The sequence below is a fragment of the Corapipo altera genome, unplaced genomic scaffold (assembly GCF_003945725.1).
Source record: "Corapipo altera isolate COAL_440 unplaced genomic scaffold, ASM394572v1 44, whole genome shotgun sequence".
NCBI classification, from domain to species: Eukaryota; Metazoa; Chordata; class Aves; order Passeriformes; family Pipridae; genus Corapipo; species Corapipo altera.
Genome location: NW_020884880.1, coordinates 12550158 through 12562515, shown reverse-complemented (window position 1 = coordinate 12562515; position 12358 = coordinate 12550158). Strand labels below are relative to the sequence as shown.

The following is a 12358-nucleotide window of genomic DNA, read 5'->3' as shown; positions in this document are numbered from 1 at the left end:
CTTCTCTGATGAGAGATAAATGCCCATAATTAAAAAAAAAAAAAGGTTTAATCTTAAGCAGACCAAAATCTAAAGGCTTAGTAAGGAATATTAGGTGGAACAATATAAATGAAGATGTATCTTTAGAAAATGGAATGCCTATTGTATGTGGAATTAGCTTTCAAGAAGCATTGATGTCACATTATAAGTTGGGGACAAATTGCTACGAAGTCCTTCCCTCTTAGCTCATGAATCACACTGCTCTGATGTGCCAAATCACATCAAGAGCGATCAGTCAAATTAACTGACATCATGAAGCACTTAGTGAATTTTTATAATTTTTTTCCATAGGAAAATGATCTCTTAGATCTCCAACTTTACACTGGAAGCAAGATGTTGAGACACTGAGGAAAAAGTGGTTGTATGAAATGGGAATATATTCTAAGTCTGAAGTGAGAAAATTCCTGACAAATTCTTCAGGGTTTGGGGATTTTTTTAAATAATTTTTCTCTACAACACTTTGACCTTGTAAAATTATTTTTATACTTGAAAGTACTCTATGCTTTTCCTAGTCTGTGAAAATCAAATAGCATGCATTACTGCAGAGATTTAACACCATCTGTATACCTTTGCATGCAGTGAGCCCTTTGAAATACTGGCCTCACTTCGAATACCTATCTTGCAAACTGTAACTTTTCCATACAGGTTAAAGTAAGCAGAAGGATTTGACCATAACAAGATGAATTCACCTGGTCATGTTTCATCTTGACAGCTAAGACTCAGGTCTGTGAAGCGCTTGGGCTGGAAACCCCAGTTACTGCTAGCATAAGCCGATGCCTGCTGTCAGACCCGCAGCAAACACAAGGTCACAGAAGCTAAAGTTGGAGTTAGAAAGCTCCATATGGCTTCACAGCAATGAGTGAGATGGTGGGTGGGGGAAAGAGGGTGGAACAGCCTTGAGTGATGGGTAGAACCCATCATTCAAGGGACTCTGGTGGTAGTCAATGTCATGAAACAGATCTGAAAGAAGGTTAAGTTCTATTCATACACAGCTCCATAAAAGGAGATATCTGATTTGGGTCAGGGGGAGGAGGGTGTTTTGTTTATTTGGTTTGGGGTTTTGGGGGGGTTGGTTGTGGGTTTGGGCTGGTTGGGGATTTTTTCCTAACTAACCTGAATTTTGTGTACAGTGTCCAAGATAGTTGCGTGGAAAAAGTGGATATGCAAAAATATAGCAAATCAATTATTTGCACATGCAGTCTCCAACTGTATGCACATTCAGAGTAAAAATATGTGCAAATTCAGCACTTTTTCAAATTTTTTTTATTATGTTCAATAATATAAAACTTTAAAAAAATCTTACTGTAATTAGTTAACTGTTCAGTTAAGGAAGTGATTGGATAGTATATTTTCACATTTTGTTACGGTTTGATTCTCTTCTCTGTGTTCTCTTTTTTTCCACAGGACAAAAACATCCCTTTTGGATTCAGCTATGAAGGGCAATCTAATAGAATAAACGCAACCCAAGCTAAATTGGCACAGGTCTGTCCATGTAACTGAGTAGTGTCTGCTTAACCTAGAGTTGAATTTCCATTGATTTCAATTGAAGAAGGGCTAAGGTCCTTAATGGAAAAGGAGTAGAACCAAATAGTTCTTATCTGAACAGTTTTAGTTGGGTTTTTTTCCTCATAAGTTTGCAGGCTGAAATCCTAAATTGTGTAGATCACTCACCAGATTGTATTATCTGCTGATGTTCAGCATCTGCTAGCTAAATCAACAACTGTGAACAGCAAGGCTGCAACTTTCTATAACTCAGAGTTTAGTTAAAACAGCCTGACTGTGACCTGCATGCTACAGGGATAGGCACAGCACCTGAATAAGTGGAAGGAGAAATGGGAGGGCTGGGCATTCCAAGATGGTGCTGATGTAGTATGACAGAGTACACACTACTAGGGAGGGACTAAATAGCCTTCCCCTACCCAGTATTGTTGTTCTGTGCCTGCAGAGAACCTAAAACATCTGTTATAATCCTTAATTTAAGAGATTTTTGTAAATTGCGTCAGCTGGCAGAACAAAGGCTTTGCTGCTCTGACAAAAATTCAATTTTTTTCCAGCCACATCAGCTGGTCCACTTAAAAGACTATTCTCACAAAACTTACCTCTCTTTTCCTCAACCAGCACCACTACCTTATATATTAAAGACAATGCTGTAGTTGGCAAGTAGTGGCCAAATACTTTATAGGCTCAGTTCATTTCAGTAGACTACAAGCGATAGCCAGCCTTATCACCTGAAAAGGTAGTGTCTGTGCTGAAGACCTTCATTCTCCTAGCATCCTGTCAGGAAATTCAGACATTTCCTAGCACCTTGTCTCACAGTTTAGACACCTGAAAAATTGAAATGGGGAATATGAGTAACTAAGGGGTTTTGTTTGCAATAGGGAGCCGAGGGGAAGCAAAAACTATCTGATTTGCTCTCATCTGCCCCTTGAAAAAAAACACCTTAGAGTGGTTGCATGTGAATGGTCATGTAAGGCCTGCTGTGAGAGAGAACCAGCCCTAGTGGTCCCTTTGGCTATGTGTTCTAGATCAGCCTGAGAGGTGCTGCTTACAGCCTGCTCACTGTGAGTGGGTAAGTCGAGTCACATTTTGCCCTGAGAGGCATTTTATTCAAGCAGTCCTTCCTTAGGTTACCATGAAGGTGGCCTTCTCTGTGCCCACAAGTAGGGGTGGTGGAGCTGGAGATAGCTCTTGCTCAGCTTGCACAATCACATAGACTTTCCTCTCCTCACCGTAGAAACTCAAGACAACTTCAGCCCAGCTAAGGAAGCTGCAGTTGCAGCAGGGTCAGGACTTGACCCAAAGATTCTTATTAAATGTATTTTCTTCTGGAAATTAGAGTACAGTAGCCGGTATTTTAGTTAACATTTACAATGACGTATTTATTCTGGTGTACCAAATAATTTCTTATCACAAATTTTTTCCACGTGGAAATTTTAGACATTTCTATTTCCAGAAATGGCCTTGAAAGGATTCTGTTCCCACTTCTCTGTAGAAGTGTGATTATATTTGTAACAATTAAAAATGCAGTTTCCCCTGGGGAAATGTCAGTGGTAATTATCATACTGATGATTCAGAGAATGCTTTCTTCTACAACTGGCTCTTGATAAATTGCTGGTGCTTGTTTGACACTCTCAGTTCTCCTGTTTGATTAAATAATCATCAGGAAAATATCCACATCATCACTTCATAGTCAGATGTCAGTCTTCTGTCATGCTGAAGTGCATCGCACTTGCTGTTAAAAATCACAACCACATCACAATGTGAAAGCCAAAAAAGCCTCCAAGAACTCATATGTGTGCTCATAGGCAGTGTGCATCAGCAATAACTAGAAGAGCTATACACCTAAACTGATCTCCATGTGGGCGGAAAGTGCAAGGATAGTGCATGAGTAAAATCTTGCCTTACTTTGACAGCAGTACATACCAATAATGAAACTTCTCATGGAGCTGCTAGTGTTTTCTCAACTCTTGTTCACTATTGTCTGTCTTTCATTGTGCATTAGGCTTACAGCTCCTGCTGATCACATTTATTATACCCCAGGCCAAGGACCAGGCAATAGTAACATTTCCACTGACTTCAGTGGGTGCTGGATCAAAATTATCATCTCTTTGTGATCACTTCTCCCTGTAGTCCCAAACCTACATGTCTTGCATCTTCACTTCTCTCCTTCAAATGCTGTTCACTCAGTCATTCCTTGGTTGATATTCTCTTCATTGACCTTCATAGCAGATACCATATGCAAACATTAATGCTTACCAACATCTTCTTAACATATCTTGCAGTGGTAAACCACTGCAAGCATTATTGTGTCTTTTATCTTCCTTTCATTACTAACATGAATTCCAATGTTGTCTGAGACCAAAAGAGTTCTCAAAATAATGTATTTTGGAAAATAGTACTACTTTATCTCAAATTTCAGTCCTTTTGCTAGTTAACTCTGGCTCCGGTTTTCTCTCTTCTCCTGCCTTATTTTTGAATTTGGTTATTGCTATAGATGCAGTTTCTAACAAACATGTAAGAAATTCTCACATCCCAGGCCAAAGCCTTCATAGTTGCTACTCTCAGTAAGTTTTGTTTGTTTATTTTCTCAGCCACAGGCCTATTTGTATACTTTATTCACTGTGACATGCAGTGAAGCATGTTAGTAGTTTCCTTAGACTGTGATTCATTTTCACTAAGTAAACTCCCTTCTGTCAATATGAGACACAATACATTGGTTTCCTTTTTTTTTCCTCGATCCTTCCCAGTAAATAAATTTACTATCCCTTTAGCCTCTGGCAAGCAACAGTCTTTCACGGAGCAATGAATGGATCAGGTTTCCAAAAGTGGATCATCAGCAGCAATTCTGGGTTATGGCCTTCTTTGAACTCTTGATCTATCATATCTGATGTGCTGTCTAGTCTTTTGGCTGATTTTCAAATCGATCTCTAACTGCACAGAAACTACGTATGCGTTTGGCCAGACAAATCACATGAGCAGATGTGAGGTGACCCAAACAAGGTACAAAAATTATGTGTTTGGGATCAGATTCAGTTGCCCCCTGTGCTAAATGCCACGCAGACACTTATTTAAAAGACAGTACTCACTCCAAGAAGACTCAGCACTGCAATGGAGCAAGGAAATCAACACCTAGGAAGTGGAAACAACAGAAGACAAAAGAAGTATAAAACAATGTTTGAAAACTAAGAGAATTAAATAATATTTAAGAAACAGCTTTGAAGTTGCAAGGTCAAATGACCAAAGTTAGGAAAAGCAATATATTAGACTGATTTTGCTCTACCTTTTCTTATGTGATTATGTGCTGTTTTTTCAGCAGAAATATTTTGTCACTCAAGTAGGAAGTTATCAATCTAAATAGCAAGTACTTACTATATTGTTTTATATGCATTGGTCATTGTGTGCTTTCAGAGTGCATTTACTGTATGTCATTCAAAACTTTGCCATAAAGATTGAATTATTCATTAACTTTGCCATCATATTTCTCACTGCAGGATCCACAGTGTCCGTTTTCACAACAGCTGCAGCAGCCCATTATGATAATCCAGCTCTATTATGATAACTCTTATCTAGACAAGTTCTTGGTAGCCCTTCTTGTACTGCTTACAAACAAGTCTCTGGCACTTTTTAAGCTGATTGTAGAAATCCATCATACATATTAGGAAGACCCTGGGGTGGATCATCTGGGGTAGATGCCTGGTCATGAAGTAGTTGCCCTTTGAGATCTTGGCTCAGTCTACTGCTGAAACAGGGGAATGTTCATGACCTTGGGAACGCATTCCTGCACCATAAAAAACTATTAGTCTTCCACTGAAGATGGCTTTGGTGGAAGAGTGGAGTTGGTGGCTCTGTGTCACAGAGGACTGAGCAGTAGAAACGGGTTGCCTGGGGTCAACTCCATGCAGGGTGAATCTTCAGGAAATTTACAATCCAAAGAAAGACTGTCTCTTGAAGGAAAAGTTAGGCAGAGCCTAAGCACAATCTCTAAACTCCATATGTAGGTTTTTTTATTCTAAAGTTTCCTAAGTGCCAGGAGTTGCATCTGCTATCCCAAAACTACCACATGTCAGCAGTTCTGAAAAGTTCAGCATGTATCTGACTCTTACACTAGAACAGGAACTAGAAATGTTTTCCATCCCCACATCCTCTGAGAGGCTCAGTCACAAAAGTGTTGTGCATATATTCTGCCATCAACAACAGCATCCGACTTCACCCAAAATGCCATCGTTAATTTCAAAATTTAGCTGCAAAAGAAGTGCCTACTTTCATATGTGTATATATATGTGTACAGGTGCCTGTGCTTTACTTTCCTTAATAGGATTTACACCTCCTATTCTCCTACCTCTCATGCTAGTGTCCTCATTCCAAAGTTGTGGAATGTCCTAAGGTAGAGGGACTTTCTTGTGTCATAGCCCAGGGAAGAAGTCATGATTCTGTGGGTCAAACACTGAGAACACAAGAGATGATGACTTTGTAGCCCACACAGCTTTAAAATACTCCTACAGAGCTCTTGAGAGCCATAATTTTCCAATTCCTTGCATGATGGCAAGTTTGGGGACCATCTCAAAGGAATGATAAAAGGCGCAACCTTGAATAAAGGCCACAAATTAATAAAAGCTGTCAGATTTCAAGATGGGGAGAGATGACCTATGTTTTTCCAAATAAAAGGTCAGTTGAAATTTTTAGCATGGGAAGAACACCATGTTTTTCTCCATATTCCTTCTTAGAAGTGGTAGTTTATTTTCTGCATAAATATGTGCATATATATAAATTCATCATGCAGTGTACACCCAACATAGAAAATTTCTATGGTCTTTGGCAAAGATGAAAGTTACTCAAAGGAAGATCATATCATGGGAAATATCAAGCAACCGCAGTAAAAGGCAGGGTGACCCATCCAGCCTCTAACAAAACGTATGTCTAGAGATCATCATGCACTGGCAGATTTTCTGTTTCAGACCAGTGACCACATTTCAGCAAGGAGCTAGTGAGGGAAAGTGGGGGAAAGGGGAATATATAGCAGAACTCTGCTCCTTAGAAAATATGTAGGTGGTACTGCTACCTGTAAGAAAGTATCACCTGTGGGCCAGCAACTTTCTTTCCAAGATGAGAGGAGCATTTTTTCCTGGGTTTAAGCTGCGAGCTGGGACGAGGATCTCAAAAGTGGAAGCAAATAATGTGGAATGGTTGAGTTTTCCCATGTGGTGCCCCTAATGCCTCTCTCAACTAGCCCTATGGCACACAATACATGAAAGACCCCTTGTAGTAAGTGGGAGGGAGCAGAGAAGGCTTAAACTCAGATGCTTGCAAGATGATAAGATCAAACTGAAATCCTGCATAAAAGATATGCAGAGAAACCATTAAGTAAAATGCAGGCAGCTGTGAAGAGGGGTTGCACAGGCAAGGAGAACCACTGCTTCCACCAGGCTAGTTCAAGCAGGCAGGATTGATCTGTCAAGGAGATGTTATAGCTGATGGCTGCTTGTAAAGCCTGCAGTCGTTAACTGCTTACAATTTAGAGGAAAACATATTTAGGGTTTTATTGACATATACAGAGACAGTGAATTATTGAGTTATGAGCAATAGAATGCCTCTTGTTCCAATACTGCAGATAAGTGTTACATTGCTTAAGTGTCTCCAGGACGGACTGCATAATTTCCAGGTAATACCTTACAGAATTTCCCCAGATGGGAGTACCACAAGCAACTGTAGTGCTAGCAATTCTTTCTGGTTCAGTTTGTCTTTTGGATAAGATTTTGGGAACTGCAAGTGTTCTTCCTCAACATTTGAAACATGAAAGCTGTGTTTTATTTTATTCACCAAAGCTATATAGTAGCTTTAAGACAGCTTTTTTGAACTTTTAAGTTCTTATGAATTCTGCTATAGAAAAAAATCTTCTACACACAGATGATAATAGAAAAGCTACATATACTCAACTTGGCTTCTGCTTTCAGAGCTGTGCTGTATATGCACATCATATGCACACACAACAGTCTTTGAATAAGTAACATCTTATAATGTTACATTTATTCTGATTAATGAAGAGAAAGGCATTAGATCTCCTGAGCCCTTGAATGCTGTTCTGCAATTATGTCACAACCGATCTTTATTGTTTCAGCTGATTATTTATCTCATTTCTTCATGATTGTCTCAAGTTGGCTCCTTTATAAATTAGGTCTTGCTATTAGCAACTATCATTAATTACCCTTACAGAAGGCTTATGTCTGCAGAGGGAAATGTTGCACTTAAAAGTTTTGTTTTATCCAACTTTGGTTTAAATTGTTGATGCCATTTTCCACAAGCTCCAGGGATGATCTTAAAGCTCAATAATACTTCAGAATTTGTTACGTGCAATGCTGAAGCTTGCAGATAAGCTAATAAAAACAAACTATTTAAAATGCAAATGTTGTCAGAAATAGGAAGAACATTGTACTAGACCCAGCTGCTTGGACTACAAACTCAATGCTTCTTCAAGGGTTATGAATGAATATTGCACAGAACTGAATCTTATTGGGACCAAAAATTCATGGCTAAATTCTGAAGTATGTGTCTACTGAGAAGACCATAAGAGTGGTTTCAAGGCATATACCTCATCACTATACTTTTAAAGAACCAACCTCAAGCATGTGACAGGACAGGGAAGTCTAGTATCATGTCCTTTGTTACAAATACTGTTTTCATACCAAAGCCACTGTAAAAAAAAAGTAGCAGAAGCTCTAAAAGTACCTCAGGTCCCAACAGTGAATCCAGAAGCTGGCATTAGGTACCAGGACTTCCTCTCCAATAGCAGAGAGGAGCAGGCACAAGCACAGAGACACATCCTCTCCTGCAGTGGAGCCTGCATCCTGGGTCAGGACTGCTGTGCAGTCAAGTCTTCCCATTGGGGACCAACTGGATTACACCATGTACCCTTTCTGCCTGTGCGAGGGTTTTCTTCAGGAAAAAAATAAAAGTCAGTTGTGTACGGGCTAGTCTTTCAAGCTGTTTGGGACCCCTAGTTCCTAGTCCTTGTTCCCTTGATCCTCTTTGCATTAGTGATCAGAGTCTGGCAGCAGCTGCATAAAATTTTTCTGGGATTAGGCGACTGCTGGGCAGAGCTTTTTTTGGGGGATACACTGGCTCTGCTAGACTTAAGCCTGAGATAGCTTTATTGACCTATAGACAAACCTAATGTAAGGGACAGAAGGGATTTTAAAATTACACTACTGCAAATACAAGAGGAGAAAGAACAGTAGTATTCTCTTACCTACAATGTTGTGTTACTGCAAAGAGGATAGCAGAAGGATGCAGAACTAATAAATGATTAGGAGTACAGAAAAGTTTAATGTAGGTTTTTAAAGCAAAGCAGGCAAGCACAAGAGGAATTAGATGTGTTATACAAAGCATCAGAAGGAAGACCAATGGAAAAATCAGCTCTTTCTGAGAAATAAGTTCTGTTTAGCAGAAACTACATCCTTGTTGAAATGTCTGTCCCATTAACTCATCACTCTGTGTGGTAAAGCCAAATCACATGAATGTTAACAGACCAACAGACTAAACAAAACTATCTGTGACAAAATAAAGGATAACTAGGCTACCACAATTTTAATGAGAGAGACAAAGTTGTGAAGGTATTTGAAACACAGCAGAAGGAATGTTTTCTTAATCCAAGTATCTAATAAGCACCAAAAGAATGAAGTGTACAATTGAAAACACATGACCAAGCTGAATGAGTGACTGCAAGAGAGAGCATGGAGTAAAGACTGGCTGTTTTTGCAGTAACCTTGGAGAGAATGGACACGATACAAAGGTGTTGGCACTGGTCTCTGATAGGAAAATGCAGCTGAAGGATGAAGCTCTGTTAGTGAAACAAAGGGTTTACTAAGTCTCTTAATTAAATCTACATGGGTATATTCTATAGCAGGTTGGCTTCTGACACTGCATAGAAATCGATAAAAAGTGAATTCCAAATAGACAGTGGAGTTGAATACGACATAATCACAGTAAGCACTGTGCCCAAGGTTAAAATTCAAAGCTCTGCACATTTCAAATAGCAAGATCAAAATTAGTCCATTTGGCAAAGCTGTTCTGACCAGTCTGCTAACAGATAGAAGTGTTTGAAATAGTGGAATAAAAAGTCCCACATGTGCTTGATTGAAGAGCAGTCTGCAAACACAGATGATCAAATTGAGTAGATAACTTATCTATGGAATTCAATTATAGACTTCCTTTCAAAGAATGCCATGGGACATGGAAAACTGCAATAAAGGTCTGTAGCAAATCTTATAATTCTGAGGCAATTTCAAAGAGGGGGGAAAAAATCAGCATACCAAAGTCAAAATGAATATTTGCTTCCAGGCAAAACCATAGAAAAAGTAATGTAAGATACAATCAATAGAAAATTACTAGATAGTAAAAACAATTAATTGTCACAACAAGTATTATTTTCTTTGTCTACTTTATTAAGGAAGAATCGTGTTAATAGGATTTCGCTTTTTTAAGATTAGAATATACTTTGTTGGCAAAGATATCTGCATTTCTCTAGCAGACTCTCAATGCCTTTTGATTTAATCCAGATTCTGATATAAAAAGTAATATCATTTTAGTGTAACACATATTAAACAAGTTAAAAGACAGATAACTAATAGATCAACAGAGCAGATTGTCCTCCTCTAAGGGAGAACTATCACAGATCCTTCAGCAGTTCTCTTATGGATCACTACTGCTCATTAATTTTATCAATATTTTCAGGGGAGGAATTGCTGGAAAAGGATGTGAATTTCTTTAAACATAAATATATTTTAAGGACATGTCACTTTGACTAAATTACCTGGATCACATAGCCCCACATCTGTTTCCACATTTGACTTTATCACATGATGTAGATCTGGGGCAGCATATGGTTGAAAGGACTGAAACCTCTGAAGAATTGAGAATAACTGAATGTAAATTCCCAGGGTGATGCAGTAGCTCATAGCAGGAGTTCAAATGGAAGTAACAAGCAGAGAGGTTTTTTAACTATGTGTAGCATAAATCCATCAGTAGAATTCAATCTTTGCTTCAGAAAGGTTGCAGACATACTGGGAAAATATTCAGAAAAGTACTAAATAAACTATTCAGATTCAAAGATACAATTTGAAATTTATTTTAGTGCATCCGTGTCCCCTCACTTCTAATTTGTCATCACTGAGCATTGCACCAAAGACCTCTAGTTGCCAGAAAAGGACTGACCTGAGATATACTGAGATGAACAAATCCCTAAGCTATTGACTAAGGGCTATGAGGATGTAGCAATCTTTTGCTAAATCAAATGCTTAGTGCTGTAGGCTTTCCAAAACATGGTCTTAAACTGCACATAGGGATAAAAAAGTCATCTGTCAAGTTGCAAACATCCAAAAAGGCATTGAAGTGACCAAAATTATTATGTTAAAAATGAGAATCAATGCACTACATAAGCAGAAACATCTGTGAAATCATCCTGGAAGTGTCCACTCTGATAGTCACTACAGGTAACAGTAATGAGAAAGACTTTGGGGATTTGAGAAGGAAGCAAGAGACACAACTAGATGAATATCCATACCAACCTTTTAGAGACTCTTCTACTCTTACAAGATACAAAGAGTGTCCTCAGGACGCTTCTGGTCTGCAGTTGAACTTTTGCTTTGGTGGAAGAATGGGACATGTACTAATAAGACAGAAGTTGCATGAATAATGTGTCTTGTTCATGGGTAAGGGAGTGGCTGGGAATTAGCTAGAACAGCAAGATGCTATTAGTATAGTGACTCCAGGGAAGACAGCTGAAGATGCAAATGTGTTTCCAGCTGCAAATATGATACAAGAAACAACATACTTTGCATGAATGTAACAAAGAATGTGAACAAAATTAATTCTTTGGATTCTTCTACGAAAGTGGTAGGGTGTATGGGTAACATGGTCAGGGAACAGGAAAGTCTTATTACTGAGAAGATACAGTCATCATCACTAGCACCTGGTGGGAGGAGTCATATGAACAGAGCATCACATTCAGATTGTAGAAGCAGATAAGTAAAAGCAGTGAGAGGAAGGAGGGAATACCAACTTGGTAATTATAACTCATAACTAATGGGTCTCAAAAGCATGTGGATTGACGTACTAACAAAGCCAGAGGTGCTGACATGAGCGTGTCAAAAACTGCCAAATCAAACCCAAGAATGGGATGAATTACCTCTTGAACATTTGTCTGCAATATCTAGGCATAAAAGTAGTAGCCTCTGGAAAAACTCAGTTCAGCATGTGTGCTACTTTATCTCATGCAGCTAGCAATAAACCATCGCTGATAGCTTCTAAAAATCATGAGTAATTCCACAACTTGAAAGCCATGTTGTCTAGCATGAAAAAAACCTATTTTTTTGGACCTTGTTATGACGTATTAATTTTTAGACAGGAAACTGTTGGGTAGCTAGAGACCAGAAATACAATGCATATGAGAAAAATCTACATGAAGGACAGTTTTGTAACTCCAGAACAAGTCCTGGGAGAGAGTGAAATGAAAGCAAATATCTAAAGCAAAAAGATCACCATACAACACACAGAGGGAATTGTATCACATAACAATTAGCATACATTACATGTTATAAAATGTGGTAAATTGACAAGGGAATCTACAGACAACAGGAACAAACCCAGGACTAATAAGCAATAAAAGAAGTAAAAAGCAGTGAGAGAAAGTTCTAAAGTATAGCAAAACCAAAAGAAATCCTCTCAACATTGTGGATCTAATATTAGCTGAAAGTGCAAAATCAGTGTTTTAATCTTCACTTGAAAATTGGTGTAATGTAATCTTAACAAAGGAGGAAGATTAAGT

The 12358-nt window shown here is 38.6% G+C and overlaps 1 long non-coding RNA gene across 1 annotated transcript; it reads left to right on the top strand.

Annotated features, from left to right (window-relative positions):
• Positions 1 to 627: 627 nt before the first annotated feature.
• Positions 628 to 1512, top strand: LOC113945159. The gene is made up of 2 exons (XR_003526969.1): positions 628 to 690; positions 1444 to 1512. It is a non-coding gene; the product is annotated as an uncharacterized LOC113945159 (long non-coding RNA).
• The last annotated feature ends 10846 nt before the right edge of the window (positions 1513 to 12358 follow it).